At 41.5% G+C, this 21,446-nt stretch overlaps 1 protein-coding gene across 2 annotated transcripts in view; it reads left to right on the plus strand.

The window, feature by feature from the left end:
* Positions 1-4,465: 4,465 nt before the first annotated feature.
* Positions 4,466-21,446, plus strand: part of LOC133622753 (vitamin D3 receptor B) — a 95,746-nt gene continuing 78,765 nt past the window's right edge. The window contains exons 1-2 of one of the 2 annotated variants that reach the window (XM_061985688.1): positions 4,466-4,552; positions 5,981-6,054. The gene's annotated coding sequence lies outside the window, so the exon portion shown is untranslated. The other variant, XM_061985689.1, reaches the window with a different exon arrangement.

Genomic DNA, 21,446 nt, shown 5'->3' on the forward strand with positions numbered 1-21,446 from the left:
TTTTTGAAATATGTTGCAGGCATCAAATTCCAAATGAGCTAATATTTGCAAAACATAACAACTTTTTCCAGTTCGAACATTAAGTATCTTGTCTTTGCAGTCTGTTCAATTGAATATAAGTTGAAAATGATTTGCAAATCATTGTATTCTCTTTTTATTTACCATTTACACAACGTGACAACTTCACTGCTTTTGGGATTTTGTAATATCATTGGCATGATCAGATAATATTATGTTTAAATTATGCATATTTTTTGGTCAAAATTGAAAGAAAGAATGCATTTAGTAAAAATAAAAACTAAGTATTTTATTGACACCCATTTTTTCCAGGCTTTCGCCCGCCACATCATACGATGTGGCGGGCCAGAACTGGCCTCTGGGCCTTGAGTTTGACACCTGTGCTGTAGTATAAAATGAACCCTTTTTACGCCTGCAGCTCGGAGTCCAAAAACAATTTGAGTTGAAAGAGGATATGTGAAGCCGGATGGGGGCCCTTCTCCCTCTTCCTATCTGTCCCCTTGTACAGTGTTTTTATTACAGACACACCCCTGACCTTCACATAGGCCTCTTCCACTGGCCATAACATCATACACACACACACACACACTCTTGTATTTATTACCTTCTTGAGACCTCCGAAAAATGCCTCCCTCTTTAGGACCACCCTTTCTAGATTTATAAAGGTTTGTATTGACAACATTAATAATATATACACACTATGCAAATATAAAAAAGCTTGTTAAAAATGAGTTGGAATTTCACAAGAAAAAGGTCACAATTTCTCAAGAAAAACTTAGAATTTTACCAGTATTATAATAAAAGTTGTCATTTTACTCAACACAAGTCAAAATTTTACAAGAAAAACTGAACATTTGTGCAATATTATGATAAAAGTTTGAATTTTACTCAATAACAGTCGCAATTTTACAACAAAAGCTTAACTTTGGGCAATTTTATGAAAAGAGTCGTAATTTTACTCGACAAAAGTCACAATTTTATAAGAAAACTAACAATTTTGGCAAATTATAATAATCGGAATTTTACTTGGCAAAATTATGACAAAAGTCACATACTCAAAAATGGTCACTATTTTACAAGAACAAAAAAATGGAAATATTGTGAATTTCAAGAATTGTCAGAATTTCATATGAAAAATGTCACCATTTTGCATCAAAAAGTAATAATTTTACATAAAAAAGTAATAATTTTACCAAAAAATATTGCAATATTACAGAAACAGAAAGAATATGAGAAATTGTTCCCAATTTTATGAGAAAAAAGTCGACACATTGAGAGAAAAAGACTGCTTTTAGTTAATTTTTTAGTAATTGTTTTTTAATCTTCATTATTTACTTGAAGTTATTACAGTATGTCCCTATATTTATCTATTTTAATTAATTTGGGCCAAAGGGGGCTAATTTCAATTTCTTACACACACTTGTTATTACACATGTTGGCCAGCGGGGGAGCACTTCAAATTTTTACACTCACTTATTTCATATGTTAACTAGAGGGGGAGCACTTTTAAAACCGACACAGTCAATTTGAAAAATACCTCCTTTTTGGGACCACCCTCATTTTGAAAGATTTCACCACCAGGGGTGCAAATGAGACTTTGTCTATTACAGTGTTTTTCAACCTTTTCTGAGCGAAGGCACATTTTTTTCGTTGAAAAAAATCCAGAGGCACACCACCAGCAGAAAACATAACAAAATGAAACTCAGCAGCCTATATTGACAATAAAAAGTCGTTGTCGCAATTGTTGGATATGAATTCAAACCATAACCAAGCATGCATGACTATAGCTCTTGTCTCAAAGTAGGTGTACTGTCACCACCTGTCACATCACACCCTGACTTATTTTGAAGTTTTTAGTGTCTTCCCGTGTGTAGTGTTTTAGTTCTTGTCTTGCGCTCCTATTTTTGGTGGCTTTTCCTGTTTTGTTGGTATTTTCCTGTAGCAGTTTCAAGTCTTCCTTGACCGCTATTCCCCGCACCTGCTTTGTTTTCACAATCAAGACTATTTCAGTTGTGCGGACGCTATCCTTCTTTGTGATGACATTGTTGATTGTCATCTACGGATGCACTGTGTGGACGCTGTCTGCTCCACACGCTGAAAGTCTTTGCTGTCGTCCAGCATTCTGTTTTTGTTTACTTAGTAGCCAGTTCAGCTTTAGTTTCATTTTGCATAACCATCTCTAAGCTTCAATGGCTTTTCTTAGCGGCACTCGCCTTTTACATGTGTGGTGTGTGGTCTACATGTGGTTTGTGGACTTGGAGAATTCATTTGTCCGTGTACCCCAGGAAGTCCTGTGGGGAGTGCTCAGAGAGTATGGGGTAACGGACTGTCTGATTGTGGCGGTCAGCTCCCTGTATGATCAGTGTCAGAGCTTGGTCCGCATTGTCGGCAGTAAGTCGGACCTGTTTCCAGTGAGGTTTGGACTCCGCCAAGGCTGTCCTTTGTCACCGATTCTGTTCATAACTTTTACGGAAATAATTTCTAGGCGCAGTCAAGGCGCTGAGGGTATCTGGTTTGGTGGCTCCAGGATTATGTGATGATGTGGTCCTGATGGCTTCATCTGGCCAGGATCTTCAGCTCTCACTGGATCGGTTCGCAGCCGAGTGCGAAGCGACTGGGGTGAGAATTAGCACCTCCAAGTCCGAGTCCATGGTTCTCACCCGGAAAAAGGTGGAGTGCCATCTCCGGGTTGGGGAGGAGATCTTGCCCCAAGTGGAGGAGTTCAAGTACCTAGGAGTCTTGTTCACGAGTGAGGGAAGAGTGGATGGTGAGATCGACAGGCGGATCGGTGCGGCGTCTTCAGTAATGCGGACGCTGTATCGATCCGTTGTGGTGAAGAAGGAGCTGAGCTGGAAGGCAAAGCTCTCAATTTACCGGTTGATCTACGTTCCCATCATCACCTATGGTCATGAGCTTTGGTTTATGACCGAAAGGACAAGATCCCGGGTACAAGCGGCCCAAATGAGTTTCCTCCGCCGGGTGGCGGGGCTCTCCCTTAGAGATAGGGTGAGAAGCTCTGTCATCATGAGGCAGCTCAAAGTAAAGCCGCTGCTCCTCCACATCGAGAGGAGCCAGATGAGGTGGTTCGGGCATCTGGTCAGGATGCCATCCAAACGCCTCCCTCGGGAGGTGTTTAGGGCACGTCCGACCGGTAGGAGGCCACGGGGAAGACCCAGGACAAGTTGGGAAGACTATCTCCCCCAGCTGGCCTGGCAATGCCTCGGGATCACCCGGGAGGAGCTGGACGAAGTGGCTGGGAAGAGGGCTTCCCTGCTTAGGCTGCTGCCCCCGCGACCCGACCTCGGATAAGCGGAAGAAGATGGATGGATGTATGGCACTCGCCTTTTGTTTATTTTTTGGTTTAAGCGTTAGATACATTTTTACCTGCACCCTGCCTCCCGCTGTTGTCTGTGATCACGACAAACATCTACAAAGCAATTAGCTACCTGCCGCCACCTACGTATATGGAAGAGTATTACAGGGTTACTCTGCCGAGCTCTAGACAGCGCAGACACTCAACAACGGCACATTTGCAGATTATAATTACTGGTTTGCCAAAAATGCTTTTAACACCAGACTGTATTTCACGGCACACTAGTGTGCCGCGGCACAGCGGTTGAAAAACACTGCTCTATTAGATGCAATGGTTTTCCGTATATTGGGACCATGATTTCGGTCCTAACTTGTTCACCGGTCCTCATATGGAAGGTACTTTTCCTCGTTGATGTCTCAGGAAGGGTAGAAATACAAGAACACACACACACACACACACACACACACACACACACACACACACACACACACACACACACACACACACACACGTGTCCTCCATGCACCACGGCTCTCATGTGAAGGCACAATTGCCACGTGAGCAGGCCATGCGTGAACCCGTGAGACACCGGAGCCGCAGAGCAACATGGTGTCGTTGTTTGCTCGCCTCGCAGCCTACCAGCGCACTGCAGAGCAGACACACCCCTCTTCTCCACACGCCTGACCGCACACGTTCGGAAAGATGTCAAACAAACAACGCGGCGTCCCGGGCGCGCGGAACCAAACAGGGCGGGCACGCGCACGCCGTACACTGGTGTCGACGCCCGTCGTCTTACGAACAAAGACACGCGAGACTCCACGCTGGAATGTCGGTAATCTGATGTCTCCACTCCCCGGTCATCCCCGCCGAATCGCCGATTGGAGGCAAAAAAGCGTTGTCGCTTTAAAGCTCACGCGGTCAAAGTTGTTTACCTCTTCGTTACCTCTGACGTCACGACACACCCCTGTTTCAATGGGCGGGGCGTTGTCTTTGCAGACACCGAAGCCGACCAATGAGGGCGCGGCTATTCCGTAGTGTCACCAACCAGATCGGGGCGGATCCGCCGTACACTCGTGTGATTGGCTGAGAGGGATCTCGTGGGCGGGGGCACGAGCCCTCCTCCCCCCCGTTGAAGCTCGGAGGAGGAGGCGGTGCATAACAAAAAGTAATGGCCATCTATTCGCCCACTGAAGAGCCAGGGATATATGTCGTCGTGCTACAGTAGGTGTTATTTACGTGTACACTATTTGGGCGTCTGGGGGCTCTGGTGGCGACTCGGTCCGACTCGCTCGGCCGTCGTCCTGGCTTCAGTAGCTGGCCGAAGTTGCGGGGTTTTAAAGCAGCCAGCTAAGTGGGCTAGCGTTAGTTAGCTCCTACCCGCGCCGACGTCTGCCAGGGCGGACAAGTCTCCTCGCGGCTCCGCTCATGTCGGAGAGATTAGCGGCACGTCTAGCGTCGAAACGCCCGCGGTGCGGCGACTAAAGAGGATTAACAGCAACTTGGGTCTTAAAGGGGGGGAAAGTTGAGTTAAGGTATGGAAGTCGCATTGCACAACAATAAAGTCAATAGTTGACTTCTCGCACCAGACTGCTGACTTGACTCCAAACTTGTCTCCTTTACCCGGGCAGCTGAAGGTGACATTTTAGAGGCTGCGGGACCATTCATGTGGCGTTTGTTATGCTGGTGTTGAACATAGTTGAGTTGCGTAAAGCAGTGTTTTTCAACCACCTAGTGTACCGTGAGATACAGTCTGGTGTGCCGTGGGAGGTTATCTAATTTCACCTATTTGGGTTAAAAATATTTTTTGCAAACCAGTAATTATAGTCTACAAATGTGTTGTTGAGTGTAGTGTTGTCTAGAGAACCGTGTAATACTCTTCCATATCAGTAGGTGGCGGCCTGTAGCTAATTGCTTTGTAGATGTCGGAAACAACGGGAGGTAGTGTGCAGGTAAAAAGCTGTCTAATGCTTAAACCAAAAATAAACAAAAGGTGAGTGCCCCTAAGAAAAGGCATTGAAGCTTAGGGAAGGCTATGCAGAACCAAACTAAAACTGAACTGGCTACAAAGTAAACAAAAACAGAATGCTGGACGACAGCAAAGACTTACTGTGGAGCAAAGGCAATGTACATCCGACCATGACATGACAATCAACAATGTCCCCACAAAGACGGATACAAAAAACTGAAATATTCTTGATTGCTAAAACAAAGTAGATGCGGGAAATATCGCTTTAAAGAAGACATGAAACTGCTACAGGAAAATACCAAAAAAAAGAGAGAGAAAAGCCACCAAAATAGGAGCGCAAGACAAGAACTAAAACACTACACACAGGAAAACAGCAAAAAACTCTAAATAAGTCATGTCGTTACAGTACACCTACTTTGAGACAAGAGCTATATTGATGCATGGTTGGTTATGCTTTAAATTCATATCCAACAATTGCAACGACGACTTTTTACTGTCAACTGAGTTTTGTTTTTTAATAATTTCTGCTGGTGGTGTGCCTCCGGATTTTTTCAACACTAAAAATGTGCCTTGGCTCAAAAAAGGTTGAAAAACACTGCCGTAAAGTGCAATGGCTGCAAGGTCCGAGGGTGAAGGCCCCCTTCACTGACGTGCCACATGCCTCTTTCTCTTCCGCGGGACAGCGTCGACATCTCGGGATAGACGGAGGACCGCGTTCACGTCTCGGCCACTGTTCGAGGGCATGCTCAAACCCCAGGTAAGTCATTTTCATCATCTTTTATTAATATCTCAATATTTTTAGGCCATGTCACGATACACCATATATATCTGGATATTTTGCCTTAGCCTTGAATGAACACTTGATGCATATAATCACAGCAGTATGATGATTCTATGTGTATACATCAAAACATTCTTGTTCATACTGCATTAATATATGCTCATTTTAAACTTTCACAACTAAAACTGTATTTATGAAACAGTTATTAAGCAGTGGCACAAACATTCATGTCATTTCCAAAACAGAAAGTGCAAGATTGTCAGAGACATTTCAAAACAAGCTATTGTGACATCATGCACTTTTGTGCATGATGTCACTAAGATGACATATCAAAACAACACTAAATTAAAGTGCACTTTTTGTACAGGACGCCACTACAATAGTTTAAAACAAATAAAGTTAACTTTTTGTGCAGAACGCCACTACAATAGTTTAAAACAAATTAAGTGTACTTTTGTGCATGATGTCACTAAGATGATGTATCAACACAACACTGAATTAAAGTGCATATTTTGTACAGAACGCCACTACAATAGTTAAAACAAATAAAGTGCACTTTTGTGCATGATGTCACTAAGATGACATATCAAAACAACACTAAATTAAAGTGCACTTTTTGTACAGAACGCAACTACAATAGTTTAAAGCAAATAAAGTGCACTTTTGTGCATGATGTCACTAAGATGACATATCAAAACAACACTGAATTAAAGTGCACATTTTGTACAGAACATCACCACAATAGTTTAAATCAAATAATGTGCACTTTGTGCATGATGTCACTAAGATGACATATCAAAACAGCACTAAATTAAAAGTGCACTTTTTGGACAGAACGCCACTACAATAGTTTAAAACAAATAAAGTGCACTTTTGTGCATGATGTCACTAAGATGACATATCAAAACAACACTAAAATTAAAGTGTATTTTTTAGAATAGAATAGAATATATCTTTATTGTCATTGTACAGAGAAATTGCTAGCAAACTAATTTAGTGCAAATTCATAATAACACATAAAAACATAACAACATGGTACTCTAGATAAAAATACATAAAATATATAAAAATACCAAGCACACAGCTCACATGCACGGTCATTCTTTTTTATGCCTTGTGTTCAGCGACACTATTGCTCTTGGGTAAAAGGTGTTCTTAAATCTGTTTGTACGGCATTTTGTTGTCCTGTATCCCCTGCCAAACCACCGCTTCTCCTGAAGCCAAACCACCGCCAGACGATGGACCCTGTGTTGTTTTTCTTGGGAATGAATTCTTCTTCCTTCATTTGTTACCAGATTCGCACCTTCCCTCGTATTACCACTCGCACTGCTAGCATCACAGCTAACGTTACCCATACCGCTACCTCTCTGCTCGGCGAGGGCGTATGACGTTGGACGCGCGACAGTATGTGACGTATGTAATAAGGTGCGCTTGTTTTATGTCTCTGTGAGAAGGAGAGACAAGAAAGAGTGAGAAACGCCTGTAGTGTAATGCTTGCAGCTAAAAGCCACTGCGTGAGAACGTATACTCCAATATCACGATATATTGTCATTTTCTGTATCGCACAGAGACAAACCCGCGATATATCGAGTATATTCCATATATCGCCCAGCCCTACATATAAGTTAAAGTTAAAGTACCCATGATTGTCACACACACACTAGGTGTGGCAAAATTATTTTCTGCATTTGACCCATCACCCTCGATCACCCCCTGGGAGACGAGGGGAGCAGTGAGCATCAGCGGTGGCCGCGCCTGGGAATCATTTTTGGTGATTTAACCCCCAATTCTAACCCTTGTTGCTGAGTGCCAAGCAGGGAGGTATTGGCTCCCATTTTTATACGCCGTGTATATATATTTATTTTTACCCCACTCAGTCAGGGCCGTAACTACTCAGAGTTGACAAATACCAAGGTCAAAAGTCGGTGGTCCTCAGTGTTGGCGCTAGGAAATTTCAAGATGGGACCCCATCAAGTCATAAAAATGTAAATTTTTGGGGTCCCACTTTTTTGTAAGCCTTTTGAAAACAAATGATACATGTATGCATTATCCTGTTATATCTCACATTCTATATTGTGTTTTGGAAAAAGGTTGTCATAAACTTTACTTCATTCATAAAAAAAAAAATACAAAATACAACATTTTTTATGTATATGTCAATTTATTCAGTTATAAACATTGATCAACTTCAGATCTATCTGTACATTTTTTTTTTATGGTGTTTGTTTTCTGCCCTTTTTGTCAAAGAAAACTATATTTTTATGGCAAACACAATATGCTAAATAATTGATGTGAAGAAATGGGAGCCTTGTATAGGTCAATAATTCATAAACACATTGATTTTGATTCAATATTATGTTTTGAGCAATGACAGTTTTGGAGAAAAAAACAGCTTTGTTTTATTAGTCAACATTGCAACTTTTTCTAAAGTACATTTCCTCTGTAAGCTATTTTTATTCCACTTTTGTTATGTTTTTGTGTATTTGAATAGTATTTTTAGAATGTGCCGCGGCCTTTAAAACATTAGCTGCGGGCCGCAAATGGACCCCGGGCCACACTTTTGACACCACTGCTGTAGATAATAAAAATACAATCTGATAAGTCTTAACGATAAAAAGCAGAGCCTGACGACGCATGCGCGTTTATCATAACGCACAGTCAGCATCTCTGCTTCAGTAAACAATGACGGTGATGATGTCACTGGCTAACTTGTCAGCCAATTCTCCAAGAGACTTCTTTTGAACACTCCTCGCACATTAACACTTCAAAAGGCACATATTCGCCCCGTTTGTTTACCTGCAAAGTATGTTTTTGAGGTGGAGGAGTCTGGTCGGGTGCTGGTTAGCGCGCAGGTGCGTCCTCGCTCTTCTGGCCAGGGAGAGAGAGAGACGTGACGGTGTGATAAGAGCACACTGTCACAATAAACAAAACAAATCACCGGCAGAAAGGGATAATCGATAAAAAAACCAAAAACAAGCAAACTGGAGTTTTGACCCAGAGAAGGGAGGGTCGGTTAAAAAAAAACCAAAAACTCTGCGTCCCAGGGACGCGCAGACGTATGGAAAAGCACGTGCTTTCTGATTTAAATGCGTAAAAAGACACAAAAAGTGCGTTAACGCCAACGCTGGTCCTCGAGGAGCTTTGACAGGCTGAAATCATGTGTATCCCAGCACCTGATCAATAAGATTACCTTGAGCAACAATAGGGTTGTCCTGATACCAATATTTTGGTACCGGCACCAAAATGGATTTTAGATACTTTTCGATACTTTTCTAAATCAATCAATCAGTCAAAGTGTATTTATATAGCCCTTAATCACCAGTGTCTCAAAGGGCTGCACAAGCCACAACAACATCCTCGGCTCTGACCCCACATCAGGGCAAGAAAAAACTCAACCCAATGGGATACAATGAGAAAACCTTAAAATAAAATAAATAAAGGGGACCACAAAAATGTCATTATTGTCTTTATTTGAACAAAAAATCTTAGGGTACATGAATCATATGTTTATTATTGTAATTTAGTTTTTAAATGAAATAGTGAACATATTAGACAACTTGTCTTTTAGTAGTAAGTAAACAAACAAAGACTCCTAATTAGTCTGCTGACGTATGCAGTAACTATATATGTCATTTATCTACCTATTGTTTTGTCTACAAACTGTAAAAATTGACTATTAATCTACTTGTTCATTTACTGTTAATATCTGCTTATTTTCTGTTTTAACATGTTCTATCTACACTTCTGTTAAAATGTAATAATCACTTATTCTTCTCTTCTTTGATACTTTACATTAGTTTTGGATGATGCCACACATTTAGGTACCGATCCGATACCAAGTAGTTACAGGATCATACATTGGTCATATTCAAAGTCCTCATGTGTCCAGGGACATATTTACTGAGTTTATAAACATAATATCAATCCAAAAAAAAAAAGATTTTGTGATGCTAAAGAATATTGCTGTAAACATAGTAGTATTGACTAGATAGACTCCTGTACTTGGTATCATTACAGTGGAAGTCAGGTGTAGATCCACCCATGGCGTTTGTTCACATTGTGACGCCGATGAGCTACGGTGTGTAGTTAAGCATGTTTAGCTATTCCTCGTCCTGCAGTGATAATGATACTTGTAAGAAACATACTTTATTTGTCGCCATGGAGGCCAGGATTAGTGATTTAGAAGTAGCTATAACACTGTGGATGGATGTTAGCTGCTAGCTAGCTAGCCATGTCTTAAAGCACCTCTTGCTGAGGGTGTTTCAGTGTTATAACTTCACCTTTATCTTTAGGTTTTACAACAAAATGCGTCCATTCTCCCTTTTCTGTCTACACACTGTGTCTGCTTGTAAGTACTCCGTGTGTGTGCGCTGCCGAACATGCTCGTCTGCTCGTAAAACCCGCAATGTCACGATGTGACGGGGTGTGGGGGACCAGTACTTTTTAGAGGCGGTATAGTACCGAATATGATTCATTAGTATCGCGGTACTATACTAGTACTGGTATACCGTACAATCCTAAGCAACACAATCCATTTCCAGAATAACAAAAGCTTTTATTGCGATAGATCTTTCACGTGTTTTATTATTTAACATTTTGATGATTTTTTCAAATTTAATATGCTGAAACAATTGTAACAACATTTAAACAAAAACGTAACAATCTTATTAAAAATACAATTACGACATGGTTTTGAACTCAAGACCCCCTTTGCAACTCAAGTACTAATCACCTTACAAAGCGCCATGTCATGCAATAATATACATTTAACACGCGCTTCTTCACGTAAAACACCTCTCCACCCCACGGATGGTGAAGCCCTACGCACAGCACAAGTTCCGCGTTTAGGGTGGGGCAGGCTTGATCTCTGTGAACAGAACCTGACTGACATGTCAACAGTATTATACCGACGGCGTTTCAGAACAATTCAGGTGAAACCAACATTAGTTAGGTCAGTTTAATGTCATCTTTACGTTATGTTGACGGCACATTTCGTATCGGATGATGTTGTTGTCTGGAGTTCTCGCCGGCTGGGCACGACCAAAGATTGTATATTGAGGGAGGATGATTTATTGCATGGTGATGTAGCACAAATGGCTGCAGCCGTTGGAAAGAGTGACCGCTCTGCCCCTCGCAGACGGTAGCAACGCGGTCATCCACGTTGGCAAACTTATCGAGTTCATTCTCATTTATCGTTCGCTTCATTGACTTGTCGACAAGCCTCAACTATAAGCTGATTCTGTCATGTAATGTCACATATACACATATACCGGCTCAGTGGCCTTGTGGTTAGAGTGACTGCCCTGAGATCGGTCGGTCGTGAGTTCAAACCCCGGCCGAGTCACACCAAATACTATAACAATGGGACCCATTACCTCCCTGCTTGGCAATCAGCATCAAGGGTTGGAATTGGGGGTTAAATCACCAAAAATGATTCCCGGGCACGGCCACCACTGCTGCTCACTGCTCTCCTCACCTCCCAGGGTGTGATCAAGGGTATGGGTCAAATGCAGAGAGTAATTTCACCACACCTAGTGTGTGCGTGACAATCATTGGTACTTTAACTTTAACTTAACACAATACGGTGACATAACCACCTGTGCTAAACACATATTTGGAATATTTTTTTCAATATAATTGGTAATATTGAAATGTTATGTGCCAATAGTTGTTTGGGCTCCAGGAACATGTTCGACAGTAAATCATTATGTTGTATGTCAAAGGTCTTCTGCTAACATTGCACTCCTGTTAGCGGCTAAATTCAACATGGTTAAAAATGTACTGCTGTGTGACACAGACACAAATATACAGCTAGTTTTTTAGTCTTGTCAAATGGTTAATTGTTTAGATCATATGAATCACACTTTGGAACATGGATTGATCGTCTTCAACCACACTTGCTTACATAATCTAAACCTTGAAGACGCCAATATTTTGACAGAAATGCAATTCTATTGTCTAAAGCAGGGGTCGGCAACCCAAAATGTTGAAAGAGCCATATTGGACCAAAAAAAAAAGAAAATCTGTCTGGAGCCGCAAAAAAATTAAAAGCCTTATATGAGTGTTATAATGAAGGCAACACATGACGTAAGTGTCTATATTAGCTATATTAGCCTACTATCAAAATAACTGTGTACTGTATATAGCTCAACTTCCAGTAGCTGGCGTCCTTGTTTTCTTTAGACCACAAACTGGTAGAGATGGAATCAACAGCAGCTCTGCTGGTTCATTCAGGTAGTGCACTCCATGTTGCTTCAAGTGGCTTTCAGACACAATGAACCAATTAGTACATTATTACATCCGTTGTTGGGGAAAATATTTTCTGTTTTTAGTTTTCATCGGCTGTATTTGCAGGACTATAGAGCTCACCAGTAGATAAGCCGCACCCACTAAATTTGATATTTTTTCCATATATTAGACGCACTGGACTATAAGCCACAGACATATACGTTGTGAAATGAGTTATTTACACAGATATATTCTCTAAATGTTTATTTACTTCCCTTAATTGTTTCCAAACGGTGTCTGTAACACGGTAGTAAAATGGTTGATCGATCAAAACCGAAGTCTTCGTCATGGACCCACGAGCTGCGAAAGCTAGCTCTCCAATCAGCTTAACAGACTCAATAACTCCACGGTGACGTCTTGGTGAGTTGACACAACTGAAACAATACAAAAAGAATGCCATTGTAAGAAAACAATACTAACACAGACACTTGTAGACGTGTTAGCAAATTAGCTAATGCTAACGGCGCAAGCTTTATTACAATATAATAGCATGTACAAATATGCATGAAAACACTCCTACAGACATCACACACGGGACGGTTTAGTAAGTAAGAATTGTTTTAGTTACGTTGTAAAACTTACAAACGTTGCTTGGATTAATGAATGGAAAATCCATACGAGTAGAAACGCTATGGATGATTAGGAGATGAAACAGCACTTGTACATTCGGTTCAAAGCTTTAAACGGCAGGAAACACTTTAGACATTAGAGCAACGGCAGGGAGTAAACTCGTCCAACAGATGGCGCCATAGCACAATCCATAGCACACCGTTTAAGTGTCTTTTATGGAAACTGTGTGCATTATGGCCGTCAGTGAAGAAAAATCCATAAATTAGCCGCACCGTTTTATAAGACACAAAGCATAGGGAAAAATAGCCGCTGTTAGTCTGGAATTCACGGTATTGTATTTATCACGTGTCTATTTTTACACCCAAGTTGTCATCGCCAAGTGGGCCACTTTATGATCATGTCAGAAATAGAGAAAAGACAAAAGGAGTGTTTAGTCATCAGCTAGATTTATAACCTTGCTGCGCCCGTACAACAAAAGATGAGGAATACAGCCTCATAGAAAAAATTGTATTTAAAACATTTGTATGCCCGTACAACATTTAAAACCTTTAGTATATCAGTATGTGGAATCAAATTATTGAATGGATTAAGTAAAGAAATCAAAACATTTACTTTAATGATTCAGTTTAAGAGGCTGTTGAAGTGTTTACAAAGAAGAACCATAATCAACATCCTGAATTTATTGATAATATAATTCATCTCACTATTTAAAAATAAAACTTACTTCACATGAATGTTATTATTTAAGGAGTATATTGTGAATACATTGAGAACAGGAAGTGAACAGTGTTAGCAATTGCTATGCAATGGAAATAGGCTATGCTTCTTCCCACTCTTTTTCCAACATGTTGAAAAGACAAACTGGAAATTGTAATGTATCATATTGTAATGGTATGAATGTTGCAAATAAACTCCAACCATAACCATAAGGCCTAAATGTCAAAATATATATTTTTGTTTATATCCCAACCATGCACCCCCCCGCCCCCGCCGATAAAAAACAAAACGAAAAACATCAAAAAAACAAAAACAAAACGAAAAAAAGCAAAAAAAATAAAAACAAAACAAACCAAAGTAATAATAATAATGCAAAATAAAAGAATATAAACAGATAGTAAGTACAAACCCCGTTTCCATATGAGTTGGGAAATTGTGTTAGATATAAACGAATACAATGATTTGTAAATCATTTTCAACACATATTCAGTTCAATAGGCTACAAAGACAACATATTTGATGTTCAAACTGATAAACATTTTTTTGTTGTTGCAAATAATCATTAACTTTAGAATTTGATGCCAGCAACATGTGACAAAGAAGTTGGGAAAGGTGGCAATAAATACTGATAAAGTTGAGGAATGCTCATCAAACACTTATTTGGAACATCCCACAGGTGAACAGGAAAATTGGGAACAGGTGGGTGCCATGATTGGGTATAAAAGTAGATTCCATGAAATGCTCAGTCATTCACAAACAAGGATGGGGCGAGGGTCACCACTTTGTCAACAAATGCGTGAGCAAATTGTTGAACAGTTTAAGAAAAACCTTTCTCAACCAGCTATTGCAAGGAATTTAGGGATTTCACCATCTCCGGTCCGTAATATCATCAAAGGGTTCAGAGAATCTGGAGAAATCACTGCACGCAAGCAGCTAAGCCTGTGACCTTCGATCCCTCAGGCTGTACTGCATCAACAAGCGACATCAGGGTGTAAAGGATATCACCACATGGGCTCAGGAACACTTCAGAAACCCACTGTCAGTAACTACAGTTGGTCGCTACATCTGTAAGTGCAAGTTAAAACTCTCCTATGCAAGGCGAAAACCGTTCATCAACAACATTCAGAAACGCCGTCGGCTTCGCTGGGCCTGAGCTCATCTAAGACGGACTGATACAAAGTGGAAAAGTGTTCTGTGGTCTGACGAGTCCACATTTCAAATTGTTTTTGGAAACTGTGGACGTCGTGTCTTCCGGACCATAGAGGAAAAGAACCATCCGGATTTTTACCGGCGCAAAGTTGAAAAGCCAGCATCTGTGATGGTATGGGGGTGTATTAGTGCCCAAGACATGGGTAACTTACACATCTGTGAAGGCTTCATTAATGCTGAAAGGTACATACAGGTTTTGGAGCAACATATGTTGCCATCCAAGCAACGTTACCATGGACGCCCCTGCTTATTTCAGCAAGACAATGACAAGCCACGTGTTACATCAACGTGGCTTCATAGTAAAAGAGTGCGGGTACTAGACTGGCCTGCCTGTAGTCCAGACCTGTCTCCCATTGAAAATGTGTGGCGCATTATGAAGCCTAAAATTCCACAACGGAGACCCCCGGACTGTTGAACAACTTAAGCTGTACATCAAGCAAGAATGGGAAAGAATTTCACCTGAGAAGCTTAAAAAATGTGTCTCCTCAGTTCCCAAACGTTTACTGAGTGTTGTTAAAAGGAAAGGCCATGTAACACAGTGGTGAACATGCCCTTTCCCAACTACTTTGGCACGTGTTGCAGCCATGAAATTCTAAGTTAATTATTATTTAAAAAAAAAAAAAAAGTTTATGAGTTTGAGCATCAAATATATTGTCTTTGTAGTGCATTCAATTGAATATGAGTTGAAAAGGATTTGCAAATCATTGTATTCCGTTTATATTTACATCTAACACAATTTCCCAACTCATATGGAAACAGGGTTTGTAAATAAATAGGAAAAAAACTATAGACCTATAGGGAGTAATCTTTCTTTAAACAGTACAATCACTAATTCCATCCATCTATCCATTTTCTTCCGCTTATCCGAGGTCGGGTCGCGGGGGCAGCAGCCTAAGCAGGGAAGCCCAGACTTCCCTCTCCCTAGCCGCTTTGTCCAGCTCCTCCCGGGGGATCCCGAGGTGTTCCCAGCCCAGCCAGGAGACATAGTCTTCCCAACGTGTCCTGGGTCTTCCCCTTGGCCTCCTGCCGGTCGGATGTGCCCCAAACATCTCCTTAGGGAGGTGTTCAAAGTTGGGCTCTCCTGTAATATCCCTCTCCTGGTAATGCTCTTTTTACAAGCCACTAGTAGGATATTCATTAAGTGAACAGAGACGATCAACGCTAGGTGAAATCTCACTTGGGATCGAACCATAGAGACTGGGTATACGCACCATTCTCCTCGGTACACAGTGGTAGACCTGAACTGCAGCCGCGGAAGGGGAAGCCACAAAATGGATCTTTTACTTGATTAACTGCTGTTGCCTCGTGTTGTTTATGGAGATGTGTGTGGTGGGCTTGGCACAGTCCATTAGGTATCCATACCGTGAGATGCCCTCCCTCTCCCCCCCGTCCGTGATCTGGGTAATTGGTTTCTTCTTCTCACGTAATGTATAGACAGAAGGAGGTGGTTGTACTTAGCCACTTGTATGTACACGCCACATAGGTTCAGTCAACTAATGAAGTGTTAAGTTCACCCCTGATGCTTGATGGTCTTCTAGACTATATTTGTTGTACATGGAGAGCAGCTCAAAGAGAAGTACTACTTGGAAGGCAGCAACTTAACTGATTAGATATGCTTCGATAACTAATGCAATACAAAGCCGCCCCAAGTTAATCTTTCCACTGTGAGAATTGTATTGTTGGATCACATGCTGTTCCTTTTTTTAAATGATCTTTCGGAATTCCTTTGGTCCATAGATTGTAGTTATGCTGTATTTTCTTCAAATTTAATTCAACCACAATTTTTGGAAAATCTTTCGTCAACATTGGAGCATTTTTTGGACGGTTATATAACAACGGATGGCGCATGGGTACCCCCTCCCGTACCACAAACACACACGCACGCACGCACGCACATTCTTGTATGTGTTACCTTCTTGAGACCTCCCAAAAATGCCTCCCTCTTTAGGACCAGCCTTTCTAGATATATAAAGATGTGTATTTATAACATTAATAATATATACATACTATGCACATATAAAAAAGCTTGTTGTGAAAAATGAGTTGGAATTTCACAAGAAAAAGGTCACAATTTCACAAGAAAAGCTTAGAATTTTGGCAGTGTTGTAATAAAAGTCGTCATTTTACTCAACGCAAGTCAAAATTTTACAAGAATAACTAAACATTTGTGCAATGTGATGATTAAAGTCGCAATTTTACAAGAAAAGCTTAACATTTTGGCAATTTTATGAAAATAGTCGTAACTTTCCTCGACAAGTCACAATTTTATAAGAAAACTTTAAAATTTTGTCAATATTATAATAATAATCGTAATTTTACTCTGCAAAAATTATGACAAAAGTCATAATTTTACTGAAAATATTTCGCTATTTTACAAGAACAACAAAAAAGTTGGCAATAGTGTGATGAAAGTCAGAATTTCATGACAAATGTCACCATTTTGAATTTAAAAAGTAATAATTTTACATAAAAAAGTAATAATTTTACGAGAAAATATTGCAATATTACAGAAACAGAAAGAATATGAGAAATTGTTCCCTATTTTGTAAGAAAGAAGTCGACACATTGTGAGAAAAAGACTACTTTAAGTAAAAAATGTTTTTGTTTTTTTAATTGGTTTTTAATCTTCATTGTTTACTTCAAGTTATTTATCTGTTTTTGTCTCTCTCTCTCTATATATATATATATATATTGCATTTTAAAAAAAATTCATTTTGGCCAAAGGGGGCGCATTTCAATTTCTTACACACGCTTGTTATTTCACATGTTGACCAGAGGGGCATCACTTTTAAAAGCAACACACAGTCAATTTGAAAAATCCCTCCATTTTGGGACCACCCTCATTTTGATAGATTTCACCACCAGGGGTGCAAATGAAACACTCTTTATTAGATGCAATTGTTTTCCATATTGGGACCATGATTTTGATCCTAACTTGTTCACACCTCCTCATATGGAAGGTACTTTTCCTTGTTGATGTCTCAAGAAGGGCAGAAATACAAGAACACACACACACACACACACACACACACACACACACACACACACACACACACACACACACACACACACACACACACACACACACATATTCGTTGCCTGTCTGGTTCTGTCCAGTTAGCTCTCCATGCATGACTGTGTGTGCTTGAGAATGTGCAATGGCTGTCAAATTGGGCAAAGACATAAACAGGACTCTTGGTGTGAGTGTTTGAGTGGGCTTCTCCCTGACTTTCCCCTCTCCAGAGTCCAGCGAGGGGCCCAGCCTAAGGGGGCAGGCTGCCTCTCTCTACCCTTGCCGGCCAGCAGCGGGGGGCCGGGGCAGGGGAGCGAGTTGGACACGGGACCCCTCCACCCCAGTGTGGGACACAGGTCATCTTGCTTCTGCTGGAACATGCTCCAAACAGCAGAGGCAAGGGACAGGACTAGACAAGTTTTTGTACTGCTGAGCAAACTCACTTTATCTTCTTCATTGTTGTCGTAGTTCACCTCTGTTCTAGTATTTATCGACCTCAACTTCCTACATTCCAAATATCATATTTTTGTTGCCCACGTCATTCCGTTACTTCTTGTCCCGGGTGCTTTTTCAACTTGTGACCAAAAAAGCCTTTCTACTGTGGCCCACTTCTGTGCAGTCCGGGTCATTCCAGATCTGAATTGTTTTATGTGTCCTTTGGACTCGGAGTGACCCACCCAAAGTATGCGCCAAAGCACATCAACATAGGGTTTCCTCCCTTCTCTCTCCACAACTTCCTCCCCTCTTTCGATCTGTCTTCCATTCTTCTCCTTTTTGGAGAAACCTCTGGCAGCACGTAACAATTTCAGGACCATTTGTGGGATCGTTCATGTGATGTCGACAGAGGATGCTCATTAGACTGTCAGAGAGGGCCTCTTTCCACAGCTTTATGTCCCACTTCCACTACCTTTCTTGGTCTGGACCAGATTCTGACTTTGACTCATAAGTGTTAGGATGTGGGCTAAAAAGTTAATTGCTGACATTCTTCTTTTTTTGTTTTCATTTCAACTTTACCGCAGTGTTCTCTGTCCTTTCCCCATGTCTGCGCAGCGTTAAATCCATTTCTTCTTAGGACTTCTGTCCCGATCCTCCCAAGTGTATTTATGTATTTATTTGACAGGGACAGTACAATGAAACATTGCTACCCACAGGTAAGCCATGTCGAAGTACAGAAGACTTCTAGCCGCAGGCTAATTTGCAACCCTTGTCCCTGGTTAGGCTTTTAAAGAAAAGTTAAGAAAAGTGTAAAACACTAGGGTTGCAAAGGGGTGGAAAGTTTCCGGTAAATTTCCGGAAACTTTCCGGAAATTTACCAGGGGAAGTTAAGCTCGGGAAGTTTGGAAATATTGACCATTTTTTGATTATTCAAAGTTGGACACCGTCCATGGGAATTCATGGGAATATATGGGAATTAATGGGGCATTACATCCATCCATCCATCCATACATTTTCTACCGCTTGTCCCTTTTTTGGGGTCGCGGGGGGTGCTGGAGCTGAGGGCCCTATTTTCAGACAGTTTGGCGTATTTAGGTGAGGCAGAGGGTTCCAGCAGGTGCTCCCGGGGAATTTGGAGGCCTTTTGGGGCCCTATTTTCAGACAGTTTGGCGTATTTATGTGAGGCAGAGGGTTCCAGCAGGTGTTCCCAGGGAATGTATTTTTTTTAAACGTTAGTCCACAAGTGGGCTCCAACTCCCCAGTAACAAATGCTGGACTCCTCTGCCTCACACAAATACGCCAAACTGTCTGAAAATAGGGCCCCAAAAGGCCTCCCATTCCCTGGGAACACCTGCTGGAACCCTCTGCCTCACCAAAATATGCCAAACTGTCTGAAAATAGGGCCCCCGAAAAGCCTCCCATTCCCCGGGAACACCTGCTGGAACCCTCTGCACCATCAAAATACGCCAAACTGTCTGAAAATTGGGCCACAAAAGGCCTCCCGTTCCCTGGGAACACCTGCTGGAACCCTCTGCCTCACCTAAATACGCCAAACTGTCTGAAAATAGGGCCCCAAAGGGCCTCCAATTCCCTGGGCACACCTGCTGGAACCCTCTGCCTCACCTAAATATGCCAAACTGTATGAAAATAGGGCCCCAAAGGGCCTCCCATTCTCTGGGCACACCTGCTGGAACCCTCTGCCTCACCTAAATACGCCAAACTGTCTGAAAATAGGGACCCAAAAGGCCTTCCATTACCTGGGAACACCTGCTCCGATTTCCCGGGAACACCTGCTGTGCCGGAGTGTGTGAACAATTCAGGGACAAAGGACCTCGGTAGCACGGCAAGCAATGGCGGCAGTTTGTTCCCGCAGACGAGCGAGCTAAACCCCCTGGATGTCTTGGCTCACACCGTCCCGCTACCGGCTGCCACCTACTGATATGGAAGAGTATTACACAGTTACTCTGCTGAGCTCTAGACAGCACCGACACTCAACAACAACACTTAATTTGCAGACTATAATTACTGGTTTGCAAAAAATATTTTTAACCCAAATAGGTGAAATTAGATAATCTCCCACGGCACACCAGACTGTATCTCACGACACTAGTGCACACTAGTGTGCCGCGGCACAGTTGTTGAAAAACACTGCTGTAGAAGTGTGTGGTTTGTGTTCCTACCGCATTTCACAGTTCATGGTAGTTTCTACAAATCAGGCTTTGGTCTACTATATTTCTACACTGATACCATGTCAATAAACACAATATTCACATATATATATATATATATATATATATATATACAAACCCCGTTTCCATATGAGTTGGGAAATTGTGTTAGATGTAAATACAAACGGAATACAATGATTTGCAAATCCTTTTCAACCCATATTCAATTGAATGCACTACAAAGACAAGATATTTGATGTTCAAACTCATAAACCTTATTTTTTTTTTTGCAAATAATAATTAACTTAGAATTTCATGGCTGCAACACGTGCGTAAGTAGTTGGGAAAGGGCATGTTCACCACTGTGTTACATGGCCTTTCCTTTTAACAACACTCAGTAAACGTTTGGGAACTGAGGAGACACATTTTTTAAGCTTCTCAGGTGGAATTCTTTCCCATTCTTGCTTGATGTACAGCTCAAGTTGTTCAACAGTCCGGGGGTCTCCGTTGTGGTATTTTAGGCTTCATAATGCGCCACACATTTTCAATGGGAGACAGGTCTGGACTACAGGCAGGCCAGTCTAATACCCGCACTCTTTTACGATGAAGCCACGTTGATGTAACACGTGGCTTGGCATTGTCTTGCTGAAATAAGCAGGGGTGTCCATGGTAACATTGCTTGGATGGCAACATATGTTGCTCCAAAACCTGTATGTACCTATCAGCATTAATGGCGCCTTCACAGATGTGTAAGTTACCCATTTCTTGGGCACTAATACACCCCCATACCATCACAGATGCTGGCTTTTCAATTTTCCGCCTATAACAATCCGGATGGTTCTTTTCCTCTTTGGTCCGGAGGACACGACGTCCACAGTTTCCAACAACAATTTGAAATGTGGACTCGTCAGACCACAGAACACTTTTCCACTTTGTATCAGTCCATCTTAGATGAGCTCAGGCCCAGC

This window comes from Nerophis lumbriciformis, linkage group LG23 (assembly GCF_033978685.3).
Source record: "Nerophis lumbriciformis linkage group LG23, RoL_Nlum_v2.1, whole genome shotgun sequence".
NCBI classification, from domain to species: Eukaryota; Metazoa; Chordata; class Actinopteri; order Syngnathiformes; family Syngnathidae; genus Nerophis; species Nerophis lumbriciformis.